Source organism: Scyliorhinus torazame, chromosome 5, assembly GCF_047496885.1.
Source record: "Scyliorhinus torazame isolate Kashiwa2021f chromosome 5, sScyTor2.1, whole genome shotgun sequence".
Classification (NCBI taxonomy): Eukaryota; Metazoa; Chordata; class Chondrichthyes; order Carcharhiniformes; family Scyliorhinidae; genus Scyliorhinus; species Scyliorhinus torazame.
Genome location: NC_092711.1, coordinates 81,430,835 through 81,452,313, shown reverse-complemented (window position 1 = coordinate 81,452,313; position 21,479 = coordinate 81,430,835). Strand labels below are relative to the sequence as shown.

Sequence of the window (21,479 nt, the reverse complement as noted above, 5' to 3'; positions counted from 1 at the left end):
TCCTACATTACACCAGTTACAACCCTACAAAAGTACTCGATTGGCTGTAAAGCACTTTGTGACGTCCTGCGATTGTGAAAGGCGCTACAGAAATGCAAGTTTTTAAATCGAAGATTGATGTTATCTGATCTTCTTATCTGTAACTTAATTGATTTCAGCCACCCCAACTTACCATTTAATGAATTCACTTTGTTTCACTGTTTCAGACACGTTTTTAACCAATTAAAACAAGGCAGAATTGTCTGGATAGTAAATTTAAAATGTGTATTAAAAGAAAATGGTTTACTGAACAACTTGAAGACATTGACTTTTACAATTTCATGCAGGTGATCAGTCTGTAGAAGCGTAACCCTCTCTGGCTCCTTCTTTGACAGTAATTTCCTTGGAACTCGGCCTTGAGAGTCTTCAGTACTTGGCCAGCAAGGAAGACCTTCGGAACCTCGACTTTCATCCCCAAAGTGACCATTACATCAGGTCAGCGTTGAGCCTGTTGTAACATAACCATTGGTAAATTGGGCACTAGTTTAATTGAACTGGATTCCCAGTTACTGACACCACCTTCTCTCATTAACTTAGACAGGAATACAATCGAACAGTTTCATACTATCTCTTTACCTGATTCTGTACAATTCCTGATTCATACAGTTTCAAATGTTGAGGCTAATCAGGGCTGGAAGGTCTCTCTTGCCGATACATTTATCCTCATTGCACATACACAGCAATTAAGCTTTTACAATTTTACAGCAAATAAAACTCAATCCTTTACTATAACTACTGATTCATTCATTACTACTATTTTGACTACTTTATGAGCCCCTTCCTTTGATCTAATGGAATATTTCCATTTCCAAGGAATTGATCATCGATTTCAGGAAGCGTAGCACGACACACACTCCCGGTTGCATCAATGGCTCAGAAGTGGAGATGGTCGATAGCTTTAAGTTCCTGGGTGTCACCATCGCGAACAGTCTGTCCTGATCCACTCACGTTGATGCAACAGTCAAGAAAGCCCAACAACGTCTCTACTTCCTACGGAGGCTAAAGAAATTTGGCATGTCTGCATCGACTCTCACAAACTTCTACAGATGTGCAATAGAGAGCATCCTATCCAGCTGCATCACGCTTGGTATGGCAACTGCTCGGTCTGTATCACGAACCAGCTGTCCAGCCAACTGAGCTAACCGACCCCTTGGTAAATAGGTAATAATTCCTAAAATATTAGCTATTCTCTGTCTCCCATCAGTTTCCCAGTCCACCTCAGACAACTTGCCCCTCAAACCCGGATAGTTTTCTTGTGTAAGTAACACCCAGATCAGTGAGTAACACCCGGAGATTTTGTTTTTTTAAATTTAGAATACTTTTGTAAGGGCCACGAAGAATCCAGTACGAGTTTTAAGGATACAAAGTAATAACATTTATTTACTATAACATATATACATAACAGCAACTTCCCTTGCTACATACTCCTTCCTGCTGGTTCCTGAACTGGCCAGCTTATTTATACTGGGAGTTTACTAGTGGTTTCTCCGCCCCCCCTCATTGGGGAAGCTCATACTCCCACAGGATTGTGGGATAGTCATTAGTCCCCAGCCAATGGTAAGTAGGCAGGTTATAACATCCCTCCCCCAAAGTCCAAGGAATCCACCGAAGACCCTGGCGAAGGAGGGCGTCGGACTCGTTTGGCCGCAGGCCGGACACCATTTGCACGCGGCGCTGGATCAGGCGGCGTGTAACGAGACGGAGACCGCCATGATGAACGGCGCGGTTGTACATCCACGGCCCGTGGACCCAAGGATTCCCCCTCTGATGCATCCTGTGTCTCCATCTCGGAGTCAGAGTCTGCTGCCTCCGTCATGTCAGCGTCTCTGTCTCCATTCGGTCCCGTAACGACCTGCGCAGGCTTAGAGTGAGGCACCAGTGGCAGATTGTGAGGACTACCTTCCCTTGTCTCTGGTCTCTGCGGCTGTTGAAATGAGCTCCGGGGGCGGGGAATCTTTTGAGGGGATGGTCTTCTGGACCGAACGTGGTCTACATGTTTTCGCTGGAGACGACCCTGGGCTTGCACTTGGTAAGATATAGGGCCCGTTTGGCGAAAGATTACACCAGGAACCCATTGGGTACCACCAGCAAAATTCCGAACGAACACTGGGTCACCGGGCACAAACTGACGAATCGGCCGATGCCGAGAAAATCCCTGTCCCTGCCGTTCTTGTGTGCGGCGTACTTTTGCGCCAATGTCCGGAAAAACCATACTAAGGCGGGTGCGAAGTCTCCGGCCCATTAGGAGTTCTGCGGGAGCTACCCCAGTCACTGCATGGGGGGTGGTCCTGTACGTAAACAAAAAGCGAGCCAGTCTCATAGAACATAGAAAATACAGCACAGAACAGGCCCTTCGGCCCACAATGTTGTGCCGAACCTTTGTCCTAGATTAATCATAGACTCGTGTCCATTGATCCGGAAGGCTGCTTCTTTAGGCCTCTTTTGAATGTCTGCACTGCGCGCTCTGCCAACCCATTTGAAGCCGGGTGGTAAGGGGCAGTGCGGATATGGCGGATGCCGTTCATCTTCGTGAACCTCGCAAACTCCTCACTCGTGAATGGAGTGCCGTTATCCGTGACCAGCACCTCGGGGTGGCCATGCGGACTAAACGATAAACGCATCTTTTCAATTGTTGCGCAGGACGTTGTCCCCTGCATCTTATGCACCTCTAGCCATTTGGACTGGGCGTCAATTAGTAGAAGGAACATGGATCCTTGAAAAGGGCCTGCGAAATCTGCATGCAAGCGTGCCCAAGGCCGCCCTGACCATTCCCAGTGATGTAGGGGCGCGGCCGGTGGAAGCTTCTGATGCTCCTGGCAAATGGAGCAGTGTTGGGCCACCTTCTCAATGTCGGTGTCGAGGTCTGGCCACCAGACATAACTCCGGGCCAACATTTTCATTTTGGTCACGCCTGGATGCCCATTATTTTCTGCACTTGTTCGGGGCATTTTAAGGATCTGTGCACCTTCGCCATCCACTGTACTTAACCTCTTTCCATTTAGAAAGTCCTCTGTTATATTATTTTTTTGGTTCAAAATGGATAACCTCACACTTGATTACAATGAATTCCATCTGCCACAAATTTGCCCATTCACCTGGTCTGTCAATATCTCCATGCAATTTTATGCCATCGTCTGGGCTGCCTACAATGCCACCTAACATTGTATCAACAGCAACAGTGAAGAGGCCTTTCACCCATCAAGTCTGCATCAGTCAGAATCCAGGAGGGAGAGAGAGAACCTAGTGGAGTGGTGTAGCGACAACAATCTCTCCCTCAATGCCAGCAAAACTAAAGAGCTGGTCATTGACTTCAGGAAGCAAAGTACAGAACACACCCCTGTCAGCATCAACGGGGCCGAGGTGGAGATGGTTAGCAGTTTCAAATTCCTAGGGGTACGCATCTCCAAAGATCTGTCCTGGTCCACCCACGTCGACACTACCACCAAGAAAGCACAACAGCACCTATATTTCCTCAGGAAACTAAGGAAATTCGGCATGTCCACATTAACTCTTACCAACTTTTACAGATGCACCATAGAAAGCATCCTATCGGGCTGCATCACAGCCTGGTATGGCAACTGCTCGGCCCAAGACCGTAAGAAACTTCAGAGAGTCGTGAACACAGCCCAGTCCATCACACAAACCTGCCTCCCACCCATTGACTCCATCTACACCTCCCGCTGCCTGGGGAAAATGGGCAGCATAATCAAAGACCCCTGCCACCCGGCTTACTCACTCTTCCAACTTCTTCCATCGGGCAGGAAATACAAAAGTCTGAGAACACGCACGAACAGACTCAAAAACAGCTTCTTCCCCGCTGTTACCAGACTCTTAAATGACCCTCTTATGGACTGACCCGATTAACACTACACCCCTGAATGCTTCACCCGATGCCAGTGCTTATGTAGTTACATTGTGTACCTTGTGTTGCCCTATTATGTATTTTATTTTATTTCCTTTTCTTCCCATGTACTTAATGATCTGTTGAGCTGCTCGCAGAAAACTACTTTTCACTGTACCTCGGTACACGTGACAATAAACAAAATCCAAATCCAACACTGACACACGAAAAACACCTGACCTACCGACCTAACCCCATTTGCCAGCAGTTGATCCATAGCCTTGAATGTTATGGCGTGCCAGTCTTCATCCAGGTACTTTTTAAAGGATGTGAGGCAACCTGCTTCTACCACCCTCCCAGGCAATGCGTTCCAGAACGTCACCACCCTCTGGGTGAAAACGTTTTTCCTCAAACCCCCCCTAAACCCCCTGCCCCTCATCATGAACTTGTGTCCCCTTGTGACTGACCCTTCAACTGAGGGGAACAGCTGCTCCCTACCCACCTTGTCCATGCCCCTCATAATCTTGTGCACCTCGATCAGGTCGCCCCTCAGTCTTCTCTGCTCCAATGAAAATAACCCAAGCCTACCCAACCTCGCTTCATAACTGAAACATTCCATCCCAGGCAACATCCTGGTGAATCGCCTCTTCACCCCTCCAGTGCAATCACAGCCTTCCTATAATGTGGCAACCAGAACTGCACACAGTACTCCAGCTAATAATAATAATGATAATCTTTATTAGTGTCACAAGTCGGGGCAGCACGGTAGCATAGTGGTTAGCATAATTGATTCACGGCTCCAGGTTCGATTCCCGGCTTGGGTCACTGTCTGTGCGGAGTCTGCACATTCTCTCCGTGTGTGCGTGGGTTTCCTCCGGGTGCTCCGGTTTCCTCCCACAGTCCAAAGATGTGCAGGTTAGGTGGATTGGCCATGCTAAATTGCCCTTAGTGTCCAAAATTGCCCTTAGTGTTGGGTGTGGTGACTGGGTTATGGGTATAGGGTGGAGGTGTGGGCTTGGGTAGGGTGCTCTTTCCAAGAGCCGGTGCAGACTCGATGGGCTGAATGGCCTCCTTCTGCACTGTAAATTCTACGATAAGTAGGCTTACATTAACACTGCAATAAAGTTACTGTGAAAATCTCGTCGCCACAGTCCGGTGCCTGTTCAGGTCACAGAGGGACACAGAATGTATTGAATAGCTGTGGTTCCAACACTGACCCCTGTGGAACCCCAATAGTCACCGGCTGCCATCCTGAAATAGACCCCTTCATCCCCACTCTCCGCCTTCTGCCTGTCAACTAATTCTCGAACCATTCCAGTACCTTGCCCCTAACGCCATGGGCTCTTATATTTATTTAGCAGCCTGTTGTACGGCGCCTTGTCAAAGGTTTTCTGGAAACCCAAATGGATCACATCCACTGGCTCTCCTTTGTCGAACTTCCTTTTTACCTCCTCAAAGAATTCTAACAGATTTGTCAGGCATGACCTCCCCTTGATGAAGCCATGTTGACTCAGTCCTATTTTACCATGCACTTCCAAGAACTCCGTAATCTCATCCACAATAATGGCCTCTAAAATCTTATCAACAACCAAAGTCAGAGTAACCTGCCTATAATTTCCCATATTCTACCTTCTTTCTTTCTTAAACTGGGGTGTTACATTAGTCACTTCCCTGTCCCCCGGGAGCCCCTTGACTCGTGATCCCTGAAGGATCACCACCAATGGCCCCACAACCTCCGCAGTTATCTCCTTCGGTACCCTGGGGTGTAGTCCACCCGGACTGGGTGATTTATCCACCTTCAGACCTTTCAGCTTCCCCAGCACCTTCTCCTTAGTGATGGCCACTACACTCACCTCTGCCCCCGACTTTCTTTCCTCCACTCCCAGTTTTCTCTTTCCCTCTCCTCTGTTGGATCGCCCTCCTTGCCCCTGGATTTGGAGCATCTTGTGAAGGCACTGCTGGTAGTACCGCTCCAGTGCCTTTTAGATGCCTGCTCTAGGTTTTCCAAGTTTCTGAAGCCTTTGGAAGGTAGAAAGAGTGAGGGATAGCCAACAGCTCATGGAAAGCAATGGCATGCACAATTTCACCAGTGCTGTCAATACAATTGATGACCTAAGCAGTCAATGGCCCACCCCACTGAGAGCAAAGTGTGGAGGGGAACTCATCAAGGACAGAGTGTCAGTCAGTGCTCACTGGAGGGAACATTCTGAAGATTCCCTCGACCGAGACTCTGTCTTTGGCTTTAATGTCCTTAAATCTATTCCCCAGTATCCTGTCCGGCTCAGTCCATGTTGGACCCCAATCGGGAGCAGAGTGAAAAAGCCATTCAACAGCTGAAAAACAACACGGCCTCTGGAGCAGAATGAATCCCTGCTGAAATTCTGAAGCATGGCGGGGTTACACTCCTGGCACAGCGACACAATCTCATATTCCTCACCTGGGGAGATGGATGCATGCCCGGGGATCTCCGAGACACTGTGGCTATATTCAAGAGAGCCAAGTCTGATTGTGGTAACTGCACAGGCGACTCCCTGCTGTCTGCCACACAGAAGATCATTGCCAGGATCCTCCTCAATGATCTCCTCTTCGTGGCCAACAAGCTCCTTCCAGAGTCACAGTTAGGTTTTCTCCCTTCATGAGGCACCAAAGACATGATCTACACTACTTGACAAACCCAAGGAAAATACAAGGAACAGCATCAATCGCAGTTCTTGGTCTTTTCTGACCTCACAAAAACGCTTTATACCGTCAAAGAGATGTTTTATTCAGTATGTTCTTCAAATTTGGCTGTCCTCAGAAATTGGCCACCATCCTCCGCCTGCACAATAATGACACACAAGCCATGATCCTCATCAATGGAAACACTCCAGACACTATTTCAGTGAAGACTGGGATCAAACAAGGCTGTGTCACTGCACCAACCCTCTTCCCCTTCACGGTAGCACAGTTGTTAGCACTGTTGCTTCACAGCACCAGGGACCTGGGTTCGATTCCCACTTGGGTCACTGTGCGGAGTCTGCAAGTTCTCCCCGTGTCTGCGTGGGTCTCCCACAAGTCCTGAAAGACGGGAGGTGAATTGTAAGTTGAACTGGACATTCTGTATTTTCCCGCAATTTACCCGAACAGGCGTCAGAGTGTTGGACAAGGGGATTTTCACAGCACTTCATTGCAGTGTTAATATAAGCCTACTTGTGACAATAATAAAGACTGTTATTATTATTCTGTATAAACTCCAACCCGGTTATAAGAAATTAAATTCTGAATAAAAATCAAGTCAAATCAGTTTGTGTTAATCATAGTTAATCACTGCAGTGTTGATGTAAGCCTACTTGTGACACAAATAAAGATCATCTCACCTCCAGCAAATTACCCACGGGTGTGGAGATAATCGACAGGACAGGAAACCAACACCATCTTCAAAACAAAACCAGAATCAGTTGAATCTCAGACATTAAGCTCCAGTTTGCAGATGCCTGATCTGTTTTTCAATCCATCCATCTCCCTTGATTCTATAACCATTAATACTCTTGTCTCACAAACTTCAATCAATCTCAGTTTTTATAGTTTCTATTGACAGAATCTGAACAGAATTCCAGATTTCACTATATTTTCTGTGAAGTGATTTCTGACATTGCCCCTGAACAGCCCAGTCTCAGTTAAACAAATAAATATCACTGATTTGGACATTTAAATGGTGACAATTGTTTTACTCTTAACAGGTTATGTAACAAAATTTCAAAAACATAATAATAATTTGAGTAAAACTCTGCAGAAGCTGGAAATGTGAAGTGAAAACAGAAAGTTGTGGAAATCCTCAGCAGGTTTGGCAGCTTCTGTGAAGAGAGAGAAAGAGAGTTAACATTTCCAATGCAATCTGATTCTTCTTCACAACTGAGTGTTTGCAGCATTGTGATTTCATTTGGCAAACATACTGAATGTGAACTTTGTGGTTCTTACAGATATCTGGCTGTAAATCTGATTTCAGTCCTTCCTCTGAACACTTTCCAACCTCAGCTCCAGCTCATTGTCCTTCACTAAAGACCCGGGTAGAAAATCCCGCCACAAGCTGGCGGCGGCCGCCGGGTGACCCGGGTGTTGTCACCAGAGCGGAAACCCGCCCACAACTTCTTCCCGTACTAAGATGGCCGCCCAAGCGCTCCGCTCCAGAACAAAAGACCCGACTTCCATTCCCAAGAAGGTGGTTGTCGCTAGTTGCCCCGGGCCTGTCACAGGGGAGGAAGCCCCGCCCACTCCCTCTTCCCTTACTAAGATGGACGCCCAGCGCTACGCTCCAAGAACAAAAGACCCGACTTCCTTTCCCAAGATGGCGGCTGGTTGCAGGATCAATCCAGACCCGGATTACCTTCTTCTTATTGGTCGTGACCTGCCGTCAATCACTCCCCAGCCATTGTGAGCTGGAGCATGCGCAGTGTGAATATGAAGCTGGACTCAGGCGGGTGAGTGGAGGCCCCAAACCCCCAATAAGACCCATTGATTTTATTGTCAGTCTGCAGACAGGAACTGGAGAACTGAACCCAGACAGAGGAGAGGGAGGGAGAAAACTGGGAGTGGAGGAAAGAAATGGTGCAGATGGTGAGATGGGTTTGCATTTCAGCCCAGGGAGGAGGGAGAGTGTGCGGGACAGGGATTTACAGCTTTGGGGGAACAAGAGAGGAACAAATGTTCCAGAGAAACTAGAATTGTCTGTTCAGAATTTCTATCTGGACTGACAGTGATGGCTTTTGTAAACTCCTTTTACAGGATATTAGAAGCGGAAGATTGGCCGACAGAAAACTCAACCAAACATCAAGATCTGACAGTCACTCAATTCTTTAGAACCTGAATATCCCAGTCTTTGAATGTGGAAGGAGTAATGTTTGTCTGTTCAGTTTGTGAGAAAAGATTTCAATTATCAGTGTGACTGAAAAAGCACCAAGACCCACACAGACATTGAGTGTTCCAGTGAACTGATGTGGGAAGAGCTTTAACCAATTACATAGGCAGAAAAAACATCACATCATTCACAGTGGGGAGAAACATACACGTGTTGTGTGTCTGGATGAGAGTTCAATTTGTCATTCAACCTGGAGAGACACAAGGACACCGGCACTATGGAGAAACCGTGGAAATGTGGGGACAGTTGGAAGGGATTCAGCTACCCTTCTGAACTGGAAATGCACCGACGCAGTCACACTGGGGAGAGGCCATTCACCTGCTCCACCTGTGGGAAGGGATTCACTCAGTCATCCAGCCTGCTGACACACCAGTATGTTCACACGATTAGACACCTTTCAAATGTTCTGACTGTGAGAAGAAATTTAAAAGCAAAAGTATCTCTTGAGACACCAACACATTCACAGTGAGGAGAAGCCATTCACCTGCTCCTTGTGTGGAAAGGGATTCACTGCTACATCTAACCTGCAGAAACACCAGCGAGTTCACACTGATAAAAGACCTTTTAAATGTCCAGACTGTGGGAAGTGCTTTAAAACGTCCGGGGAAGTGACCTGTCATCAACGTGTTCACACTGACGAGAGACCATTCAGTTGCTCTCACTGCGGGACTGGCTTCAGGCGATCATCTGAACTTACTGTACATCAGAGAATTCACACTGGGGAGAGACCATTTACCTGCTCTGTGTGTGGGAAGGGATTCATTCAGTCTTATCACCTACTGAAACACCAACAAATTCACTCTGATATAAAACCTTTTAAATGTTTTGACTGTGAGCAGAGCTTTCGAAGCAGCAATGGTCTCGTGATGCATCAGCGAATTCACACTGGGGAGAGACCGTTCACCTGCTTTGTGTGTGGGAAGGGATTCACTCAGTCATCCAACCTGCTGAAACACCAACAAATTCACTCTGATATAAAAGCTTTTAAATGTTTTGCCTGTGAGCAGAGCTTTAGAAGCAGCAATGAGCTGATGATTCACCAGCGAGTTCACGCTGGAGAGAAATCGTTCACCTGCCCCGAGTGCGGGAATGGATTCACTGACTTACAACTTATGCTGAAACACCAGCGACTTCATGAGTCTCTCCAGGAATTGGATTCTGCTGTTTTTGCTGCTGTCAATCAGATCCAGGACTGAATGTGTGGGTTAACCCTGAGGTGTGTAAGAAACATGCCCCAGTCACTCTCTTCCATGGTTCAGAGCTCCGAGATACAGACAGAAGGCTCCTTTACAACTGTGTTTAGAGTCAACAAGATTAATTCCCGTACCAGCCTCCCCGAAGAGGCGCCAGAATATGGCGACTCGGGGCTTTTCACAGTAACTTCATTGAAGCCTATTTGTGACAATAAGTGATTTTCATTTCATTTCGTGATGAATGCTGAAAACTGAAAGATTTTAGTCCAGGAGTCAAGAGCTTACCCAAAAAGGGGATCCAAGTCATTGGTGATTTTAAAGCAATTTGTGAAAAAGCGACAGTGTAGATTTGGTACACAAGCTAAATCGGCTGGAAATACATGTGACCCACAACATGTGAGAATGGTTTACTGGTCCCGGATCAGGGAGATGCTGATCTCCGAGGCTGGAGGTGACAGTCTCCTCTGAATGGTTTACTGATCCCGGATCAGACACTCGGACAGATGGAGCCGATCTCCGAGGCTGGAGGTGACGGTCTCCTCGGAATAGTTTACCGATCCCGGATCAATCACTCGGACAGATGGAGCTGATCTCCGGGGCTGGAGATGACGGTCTCCTCGGAATGGTTTACTGATCCCGGATCAGACACTCGGACAGATGGAGCTGATCTCCGGGGCTGGAGTCTCTTGTGTTCTCCTTCCTCTGGATCCAGTCAGAATATTTGGTGTTAGTCTGAATCCAGCACCGATCATTTTGAAAATCTTTCCTATCCAAAGTGATTTTCCTGTCGAACCGTTTTAACCTTTACTCAGACAGTTGGTTTATATTTGGGTCGTCAGATCCAACCGTCTCCAGTTTAGAAATCTGGTTCCAGGGTTTGTGACAGAGAGAACAGGCCTTTGCTGTGTGTGTCACCCAGCAAGCTGCTGTGGAAGCTTTGTTACTGAGAGCCAGAGAGAGCTCATTCTATTCACAGTCAATGAATTTCTGACATTTTATGAACATTATTAGATGGTGATATTAGATGGTGATTTTTTGTACAAAATGTGCTGTCCAATCAGAGATGATGCAAAGCTGTGATCTGTTCCTGACTGAAGGTGAAGTTTCCAGCTGAGAATCTTCGGTCTGAAGTTTCCGAGTGTTTTTGTGACATTCCTGAGTTTTCCAATGTGAGGCAGTGATAACAACAACTGACATTTACCCATCAACAGGTTAAAATGTCGGAGACCCTTCACAGAGGGACAGAAGCTGGGTGGAAAAGGTAAGGAGACAGGTTTAGTGAGGGGCTTCCAGCCCTTAGGACCTCGGTAGGTGAAGGTGCCTCTGCCAATGGTGGAGTGAAGCAAGTCAAGGAGCTGAAGGGGGTGAGGTTTTTTTTGTGATTGTTTTATGGGATGTGGACGTCACTGGAAAGGCCGGGTTTAGTTACCCATCCCTAATTGCCCATCAACTGAGTGGCCAACTCAGCACTAGAGTTAACCACATTGCTGTGGGTCTGGAGTCACATGGAGGCCAGACCAGGTAAGGCGGCAGATTTCCCTCCCTAAAGGACATTCGTGAACCAGATGGGTTTTCCCAACAATCGATGATAGTTGTCACGGCCGCTGAGACTAACTTTAGAATTCCAGGTTTATTCATTGGATTTGGGATTTGAATCCGTGTCTCCAGAGCATTAGCCTGGGCCTCTGGATCACTAATCCAGTGACATTACCACAATGCCACCTTCTCCCCTAATTGGACGAGTGAGGGAGCGTGGAGAGTTGTAGGGCTGGAGGAGGTTCCAGAGACTGTGTCATGGAGAGAGTGGCTGCCTCCATGGAGCTTCAAGCACGGCTCTGAAATGGGTCAGTGTAGGTCATGACCACGGCCATGCAAGAGATGTCTGCTGCCTTGAACAGGATGACAGATACTGTCAACACGTCACTGATCTCCCCCAAGCTGGTCAGCAGCAGAGTGGGAGGAATGATGTGACGCTGGTCCAGGAGAGGGATGGTGGAGGAAGGAGACATGGATCTGGGAACTCCACTCAAAGAGCTCCCACCTTGGACCCGTTCCCCCCAAACCCACAGGCAGTATCCAACGCGCCGCCCCGTCTCCAGCTGAATCTGCCCGGCACAGGATCAGATGGGTCAGTCTGTCCCAGGACCCTCAGGGGCTCTGAAACCCAGAGGGTGGAGACCACAAGCCTCTGGGCAGTGAGAGCAGGGATGTGAGCAGCCTGTCTCTACCTCTGCTGAAACAACACAGGTTCCACCAAGTAGAAGCAACAGGAAGGGTCTGGGCTCCAAATTGTAATTCACCAAGTGTCTGAAATGGGGATTTGACAAGATATGAAGTTTCTTTATTTAATAATGATGCACAAACTGTATTGACTGGAACCACTTCCAGCTCTTGTCCGTTCTTACATCCCGGGGCCAGCTCAGCCTCTCACTGAGTTCATGCTGAACGTGAATCCAGGCTGGGGGCCATTGGGTGGATGTGCAATGGGAGGATGAGTGAGTGAACAGGGAGGGGGAGGGGGGTTGGTGCTGCTGGTGGGAAGTGTTCTTTCTGAAGGAGTCCCACCTGAAACACAGACCATTCATTTCTCACTTTGAAATGATTGAGCTGCTGTCTTTCCCCATTTTTGTTCAGTTTTTCAATATTTATATATTTGAATCTCGACTGAAACATATTCTTGTTGTAACGCTGAGATCCAGAGGATTTTAAATCTGTTAAAGTCAATCCCCATCGAGTACACAGGAGGACTCAACTGGTCCGAACTTTTTATGTTAGAAATAAACCAAGATCTTACAAGATGTTTATCGGAGAATTGTTTTTCTCTGAGACCAGGGATGGTCAAACTCTGTCCCAAAGTTCAGATTTGGGCCTTGAGCCTGGGCTATGGAGCCCACGTACATGGAGCGCCATTCCCGGATGTCCTTCATCCCTGATTTTAATCACATTCCAATTGATGGCCGTTAGCTGCCTGGACCCTAATCTCTGGAATTTCGTCCGTAAACCCCTCTACTTTTCCACTTCATTTTCCACCTTTAAAACCCTCCTTATAACCAAACTCTTTGACCAAGACTTTGGTCATCGACCCCAATGTGTTCTCATGATCTTGTGAAACTGCTTGAGACATTTTATTATGTTAAAAACTCATTATAAATAGAGCTGTTGTAGCTCAGTGAGATCTGATCACTTACTGAGTGAGTGAGTCTGTATAAATGTAACTCCGATACACACAGTTTGTGTCATAGTTCAGTGAGATCTGATCGCTGAGTGAGTGAGTCTGTATAAATGTAACTTAGATACACACAGCTTGTTAAACCAGTCCTGGGGAGGAGGAAGTTCTGAGCTGCCCACTGGATTTCTGTTCTCCATAATTGGGAAAAGGTGATTCTTTCCCAATATTGGAAATTACTAATAAAGTTGTTAAAGATGATAGCTGCAGTATTTGTTGGAATGAGAGTGAAGGAGTGGGATTGATTCACAGCCTGAGTCACCAGTTTAAGGACATGAGGAGAGACAATCTGGAGAGGGGAAAAGAATCAGGAGGAGACTGGAGACTGAATCTAGAACAATGAGCAGAGCGGGAGAGGAGTGTGTGGGACTGAGATTCATAGATTTGGGAGAATGCACCATAGAAACTAGAATGGTCCTGAATTTCTATCCTGTATTTACACCAAAAACCTCTGTAAACTCCTTTTACTGGGAGTTAGAGGGAGAGGATTTGCAGACAGAAAATTCAAAGTAACAATCTTGACAAGATCTTTCAGAATGATTTATGACATCAGGTGTGCAAACAGGTCTGGTTTAGTGTCAGACGTTACCAGGGAGAGGAATGGAGTTGTTAGCTCGGGAATGAAAACAATGACTTTGGTTTTCCCAAGATTTAATTGAAGGAAATGTCTGCACATCCACCACTGGATATCAGACAAACAGGCTGAGAATTGCACAAAGGCAAAGGTGGAGAGAGGTGGTGGTGAGGTGGAGCTGGGAGCGGTCAGTGTAAATGTGACAACTGACACTGTGTTCAGATGGTGTTATTGTGGGGAACATGTGGATGAGAAATAAGAGGACACAAGTCTGGATCCTTTGGGAACACCAGAGGTAACTGTGCGAGTGGGAAGGGAAGACATTACAAGTGATTCTCTGACTGATGGAGAAGAATGGAACCAGGAGAGTGCAGCTGGGTGACAGTGGAGAGGTGACGGAGCAGAATGGTGTGGTCGACCTTGTCAAAGGCTGCAGACAGGCTGAGGACAGAGGGGAGGTTTATCTTTGTCACAGAGGATGTCATTTGTAACTTTGATAAGAACTGTCCCAGTCCTATGACAGAGCAGAAACCTGATTGGAGGGGCTCAAACATGGAGTTCCAGAAAGATGCACAGGGTTTTGGGAGGTGACAACATGTTTGAGGAGTTTGGAGAGAAAAGGGAGGCTGGAGATGGGGCAGTAGTTTGTAAGGAAGGTGAGGGTTTCGAGGAACAGGTGATGATGGCAGGTTTGAAGGACAGAGGGACAGTACCAGAGAGAGAGAGACATGACAATGTGAGTGAACATGGGGAAGTTGGGTGATAAGTTTTGTGAGAACAGGGTCGATGAAGCAGGAGCTGGGTCTCATGGACAAGATGAGCTCTGAGAGGGCATGAGGGGAGATGGGAGCGAAACTAGAGAAAGATGTGGGTTCAGGGCTCTGGAAAGGATGAAATTTAGAGTCAGTTTGGTCTGGTGGGCTAGTGAAAGGGATGAAAGCAGCAGAGGCAGCTGATCAGATTGTCTCAATATCAGTGATTAGAAGCTCCATGAGCTCCTCACACTTGTTGGAGATGAGGATGGAGGAGACAGGGGAGGGGGAGAGAACTTCAAAAGCAACTAATTTGTATTAGAGATATTAAAAAGTTTCAACACTGTGTTTTACACAAAACTGATTTATTCGACTTTTAGCCAGAATATGACCCCCTGTTAGTGGGCTGGAATCTAATAACATCAGCAGAAACGTCCCGATGAACATGGTTCAGTCCTGAATGTGATTAACAGCAAAAACTAATCATTGTAGTTACTTGTGAACTCGCTGGTGATGCAGCATGTTGGATGAGGTAGTCAATCCCTTCCCACAGTCTGAGCAGGTGAATGGCCTCTCCCCGGTGTGAATTCGCTGGTGTACAGTGAGTTGAGATGACCGTTTGAACCCAGTCCCACAGTCAGAGCATCTCAACGGTTTCTCATCAAAGTTGACACGTTGATGGGACATCAGTTCCCAAGAACTTTTGAAGCACTTCCCACAGTCTGGACATTTAAAAGGTCTCTCGTCCGTGTGAACCCGCTGGTGAGTGATCAGGTGGGCTGAAATAATGAATCTTTTCCCACACTCCAAGCAGGTGAATGGTCTCTCTCCCGAGTGAATTCGCTGGTGCGTCAGCAGGTCGGATGACTGAGTGAATCCCTTCCCACACTCGGAGCAGGTGAACGGCCTCTCCTCGGAGTGAATTCGTTGGTGCTTCAGGAGGTTGGATGAATGACTGAATCCCTTCCACACACACACAGCAGGTGAATGGTCTCTCCCCACTGTGGCTGCGTCGATGAATTTCCAGCAGAGATGGGGAAATGAATCCTTTCCCACAGTCCCCACATTTCCACCGTTTCTCCCCAGTGTGACTACACTTGTGCCTTGACAGGCCAGATGATTGCCAGAATCCTCGTCCACACACATAACACGTGTACGGTTTGTCCTTACTGTGAACGGTGCTTTTCTCTTCCATGTTCAAAATCCAATGATATTCGGGTTACAATAAATTGGGCGAGTCCGTGAGATCCTGATGTGATGTTTGGTGAGAGGTTTTTGACGGCGATGTCTTCCCTTCGAATACCCTGTGAAATTAATTTAAAACAGGACAATGTAAAATGGAGCTGAATGCATCTGGTACTTTGTGGGGCCGGGACTAGGAAGAAGTGATCATGAAAGTTACTGGTTATTGTGAAAACTCAACTGGTTCACTAATGTCCTTCGGGAAGGGAACCTGCCACCTGGTCTGGCCCGACACAGGACTCTGGCCTCTATGGGAGGCGAGAGATAGAGGTGGGAGGCGAAGGACGAGGATTTTGTATATCAGCAAGATATATTGAGAGGGTAGTTAGCAAAGCAAATGGGGTGTTGAGCTTCATAAGCAGGAATACTGATAGAAAAACTGGGGTTATGCTCTGGTTAGGTCACATCTTGAGTATTGTGTACATATCTGGTCACCAGACTTTAGGAAGGATGTGAAGATTCTTGAGAAGTTGCCGAGGAGATGTACCAGAATAGTTTGAGCAAAAGATGCTGGGGGGGAGACTTGATTCAGGTTCTCAAGATTCTGACGGGTTTAGATAAGGTAGACAAAAAAATCTGGGACAGAGATTTACATTTTTGGATAAGAGGTAGAGGGGGATGTGAGGGAGAATATTTTTACACAGTGAGTGATAATGACCCAAAACCTGCTGCCCATGAAGGGGAGGAAATAGACACGCTGAATAATTTTGAAGGGAATTGAAGAGACACTGGAGGGAAATAAACCTGTGAGGACACGGGCTAGAGCAGGGGAATGGGACTCACTGGATTGCTGTATAGAGCTGGCACGGACTCAATGGGTGGAATGCCATCCTCTATACCATTATGACTTTGTGGCTCTCCAAGAAATCCTAGAATCCCTACAGTGCAGAAAGAGCCCATTTGGTCCTTCGAGTCTGTACCAACCCTCTGAAAGAACACCCTACTGAGGCCCACTCCTCCACCTTATCCCCATAACCCTACCTAGCCTTTTGTACACAAAGGGACAATTCAGCACAGCCAATCCACCTAACCTGCACATTTTTGTGGGAGGTAACCGGAGCATCCGGAGGAAACCTACGAAGACTATGAATTCCTATAATTGCACCTTGTAATTTAACTCTGGGCATTCAGATATCCCTCGGTAACTCTGTGCTAAGCTCCCTCCGAGGCCATTCTATCCTTCCTCAGGACTGTTGCCCAGAACTGAACACCGTTCTCCAGGTTTGGTCTAACCAGGGTTTGTGAATCTCGGGGCTTTTCCAGTCACACTGAGACCTGAAATCTTTCCTCACAGACACAGCAGACAAACCTTTTACCTTCCACACCCAAATGCTGCTGAAATTCAGGTCCTGAAGAATCGAGTGGCTCTGTCAGATCGCGATGTGATGTTTGGTTTGAGTTTCCTGTCTGTCAATCATCCACTTCCAGTATTCTGTAAATTTACAGAAACCATCACTTGTCAGTTGTTATAGCGTCTCAATCTGTCACCGTTAACTTCTACGAACAAATGATTCACAGGAGTACCAGAGCAGATTTATGGTCATTTATTCAGGCATATGCAGGGAGAGATAGCTCAACAAGCATTCTCGCTGAACTAAACCATTTGTTTACACGATGTGGCAAATAGTTATAATTTTTTTTAACACATGCACAGTCATTGTTTAAAGTTTTGATCTGGTATTACATATAAATACGCACTCTCACCTACCCTTGCAGGCACCTCTTATCTTGTTATTGTCCACTGTCCCTCCCTGTTACTGAGACAGCCGTTACCTACTGTTCCTTGTTATTGAAGCTCGCTGTCCTTGCGAGAACACAGCTGCAAATTCTGCTGACTTGTGCTTTAAGTTTTACAAAGGTCAATTAGAATTTTAGTAACAATCTGTATCCCCTTTTCTGTTGTTTTATTCAGACTGAAACCTCATTTTTAATCATATCATAACCTTAACATGTACTATTTATTTCCCCTTTACAGTCCAGAATAGAAATCCACAGTATTCTCTCTGCCTGCTCCCTGGTCCAGGATGACCGCTCCTGCTCCCTGGTCCAGGATGACCGCTCCTGCTCCCTGGTCCAGGATGACCGCTCCTGCTCCCTGGTCCAGGATGACCGCTCCTGCTCCCTGGTCCAGGATGACCGCTCCTGCTCCCTGGTCCAGGATGACCGCTCCTGCTCCTGGGTCCAGGATGACCGCTCCTGCTCCCGGGTCCAGGATGACCGCTCCTGCTCCCGGGTCCAGGATGACCGCTCCAGCTCCCTGGTCCAGGATGACTGCTCCAGCTCCCTGGTCCAGGATGACCGCTCCTGCTCCCTGGTCCAGGATGACCGCTCCTGCTCCCTGGTCCAGGATGACCGCACCTGCTCCCTGGTCCAGGATGACCGCTCCTGCTCCCTGGTCCAGGATGACCGCTCCTGCTCCCTGGTCCAGGATGACCGCTCCTGCTCCCTGGTCCAGGATGACCGCTCCTGCTCCCTGGTCCAGGATGACCGCTCCTGCTTCCTGGTCCAGGATGACCGCTCCTGCTCCCTGGTCCAGGATGACCGCTCCTGCTCCCTGGTCCAGGATGACCACTCCTGCTCCCTGGTCCAGGATGACCGCTCCTGCTCCCTGGTCCAGGATGACCGCTCCTGCTTCCTGGTCCAGGATGACCGCTCCTGCTCCCTGTTCCAGGATGACCGCTCCTGCTTCCTGGTCCAGGATGACCGCTCCTGCTCCCTGGTCCAGGATGACCGCTCCTGCTCCCTGGTCCAGGATGACCGCTCCAGCTCACTGGTCCAAGATGACCACTCCTGCTCCCTGGTCCAGGATGATCGCTCCTGCTCCCTGGTCCAGGATGATCGCTCCTGCTCCCTGGTCCAGGCTGACCGCTCCAGCTCCCTGGTCCAGGATGACCGCTCCTGCTCCGTGGTTCAGGATGACCGCTCCCGCTCCCTGGTCCAGGATGACCGCTCCTGCTCCCTGGTCCAAGCACCAATCCCTAGCTAGCTCATGGAAGCGCCTGGGAGGCGAGCAGGTGACTAGTTTCATATAGGGGGGGTTGGGATTGTTGGTGGTGGACCAGTTCTGCTGATGGGGGGTGGGGGGGGGGGGGGGTCAGCAGAACAGTTCACCCATACACCCCAAAAAAAAAATCAAACTAGTCACCTAAGGGCAGCACGGTAGCATGGTGGTTAGCACAATTGCTTCACAGCACCAGGGTCCCAGGTTCGATTCCGGCTTGGGTCACTGTCTGTGCGGAATCTGCACATCCTCCCTGTGTGTGCGTGGGTTTCTTCCGGGTGCTCCGGCTTCCTCCCACAGTCCAAAGATGTGCAGGTTAGGTGGATTGGCTATGATAAATTGCCCTTAGTGTCCAAAATTGCCCTTAGTGTTGGGTTGGGTTACTGGGTTATGGGGATAGGGTGGAGGTGTTGACCTTGTGTAGGGTGCTCTTTCCAAGAGCCGGTGCAGACTCGATAGGCTGAATGGCCCCCTTCTGCACTGTAAATTCTATCTATGAAAACCTGCTCGCCTCCCACTTCGCTTCCGTGAGCTAGCCTGGTTGCCCCCAAGCAAATGGCGCGTTGATTACCCAGCATTCCCCGCGGTGGTGAATTTCCCTTATCAACACCACAGGACAGCAATGCGCAGGCGCAATGCCTGTGAGTAGTTGGAGCATGCGCAATGTGTGATGGCGCTTGGAAAGAGATGCTTCTTTGTTTCATGGGCAAGTGGTCAAGATGTTGAAATCCGGAGGAAGCGATGGAGCCGGCTCTGGATGGGGAAGGTTTCTAAACACTGCGTGAAGGCCCCAAAGCAGGAATACGTACCTGTAGGTCCCGCGTTTGCAGCTTTGGATCTTTTTCCCTATTTCAGTCCCTTAACGGCCGCCGTCTTGATTGAAATGGAGCGGTGCGCATGCGTGGATGCGGTGACGTCTGTAATTGGCGTGGCTTCGTAGTGTGTACCCGGTCAGGTCCTAGTGCCCGAAGAATATATCAGTGGCGACAAGTTAAACAACTTCACTCATCCCCAACTGCAGTTCAGAGGAGGGACGATTGTACATATTCAGTGTGAGAGGTTGCAGCCTCTGTATAGTTTCCTGAAGGGGCTGCTCCTCAACTTTGGTTACACTTCAGCCCCAGACTCCTAATCCTTGGCTGCTCAGTGTGGAGGAGGCTGGGCGAATCTGAAATTCTTCTCCTGGATCTTTTTTGGGGGCTGATTAACAAAGACATTTGTTGAACCTCAATGAGCAGTTCCTATGGAGGTTGGGCAGCTGTCAGATTGCCTTCCAACGTTTCATTGAAAGGGGAAGTCTTACAACACCAGGTTAAAGTCCAACAGGTTTGTTTCAAACACTAGCTTTCGGAGCACTGCTCCTTCCTCAGGTGAATGGAACAGGTGAATTCCTCATTCACCTGAGGAAGGAGCAGTGCTCCGAAAGCTAGTGTTTGAAACAAACCTGTTGGACTTTAACCTGGTGTTGTAAGACTTCTGACTGTGCTCACCCCAGTCCAACGCCGGCATCTCCACTTAATTGAAAGGGAGCAGTGGTGGCCAATGGTATACTTGCTACCTTCCACGACTGGTGGGAGCCTCAGGGTTCGGAGCAACTCCTAAACACTGGAAACAACATTCTGGTTTAGTGAGGAAGCTTCCCTTTGATTATGTTGCTAATTTTGTCTTCTTTCAGTTTGTTTGGACCACTTACTTGGGGTAACAAGAGATAAAAGATTAGTCCACAGAAACTGGAATTGTCTGTTCTGAATTTCTAATATACTGTACAGTGATGATGTTTATAAACTTATTTTAAAGGGTATTAGAGAGGAAATTTTGCAAGTGGAAACTCAAACAAAACATCACAGAGATGTAACAATCACTTGCTACATCAGAATCTGAATAACATCGGCCTTTGAATGTGAAAGGAGAAATGTTTCTCTGTTCTGTTTATGAGAAAAGATTTCAAACATCAGTGTGACTGGAAATGCGCCGAGACCCACACAACACACACCCGAATGGGGAATTTTAACTGAGGAAAGATTGGATCGACTGGGATTGTTTTCTGTGGAACAGAGGAGGCTGACTGGACATATAATTGAGGTGTGTAACATTATGAGGGTCCCAGATATAGTGGATCAGACGGCAGAAGGACCTATTTCATTAAGACAGGTCAGTAACCTGGGGGCAGAGATTTAAGTATCCATTGGAAGGATTAGAGGGGAATTGAGGATTTTATTCACCTGGGGGTGTGGTGGGGATCTGGAACTCTGTCTGAAAGGGTGGTAGAGACAGAAACCCTCATCACATTTAAAGACACCCTGATGTGGAGTTTCTGTGACCTGCAGGGCTACAGACCAAGAGGTGGAAAGTGGGCTGAATGGCCTCCTCTGTGCTGTAAATTTCTAGGATTCTGTGATGACAAGTGGTCCTCGAGTTTTTAATCCAAGACAGACCTCACCCTGAATGTGACAGTCACCCAGGTTTTGATTTGATTTATTTATAATAATAATCTTTATTGTCACAAGTAGGCTTACATTAACACTGCAATGAAGTTACTGTGAAAATCCCCTAGTCGCCACATTCCGGGGCTGTTCGGGTACACTGAGGGAGAATTCAGAATGTCCAAATTACCTAACAGCATGTCTTTCAGGACTTGTTGGAGGAAACACGAGCACACGGAGGAAACCCACGCAGACACAGGAAAAATGTGAAGACCCTGCACCGACAGTGACCCA

General features: G+C 47.8%; 1 protein-coding gene and 1 long non-coding RNA gene across 4 annotated transcripts in view; both read right to left on the bottom strand.

The window, feature by feature from the left end:
• Positions 1 to 21,479, bottom strand: part of LOC140418625 (uncharacterized) — a 73,182-nt gene that overhangs the window by 16,421 nt on the left and 35,282 nt on the right. The window contains exons 1-3 of one of the 3 annotated variants that reach the window (XR_011945179.1): positions 7,838 to 8,089; positions 7,237 to 7,294; positions 250 to 487 (exon numbers count right to left, since the gene is read on the bottom strand). The exons of 1 other annotated variant lie outside the window; for it this stretch is intronic. The gene's annotated coding sequence lies outside the window, so the exon portion shown is untranslated. Of the gene's footprint in view, positions 1 to 249; positions 488 to 7,236; positions 7,295 to 7,837; positions 8,090 to 21,479 lie in introns of those variants that run through there. One more of the 3 variants, XM_072502170.1, reaches the window with a different exon arrangement.
• LOC140418634 (uncharacterized) lies at positions 14,868 to 19,645 on the bottom strand. The gene is made up of 3 exons (XR_011945188.1): positions 19,572 to 19,645; positions 17,071 to 17,193; positions 14,868 to 15,823 (listed from the first exon to the last, which is right to left on the bottom strand). It is a non-coding gene; the product is annotated as an uncharacterized lncRNA (long non-coding RNA).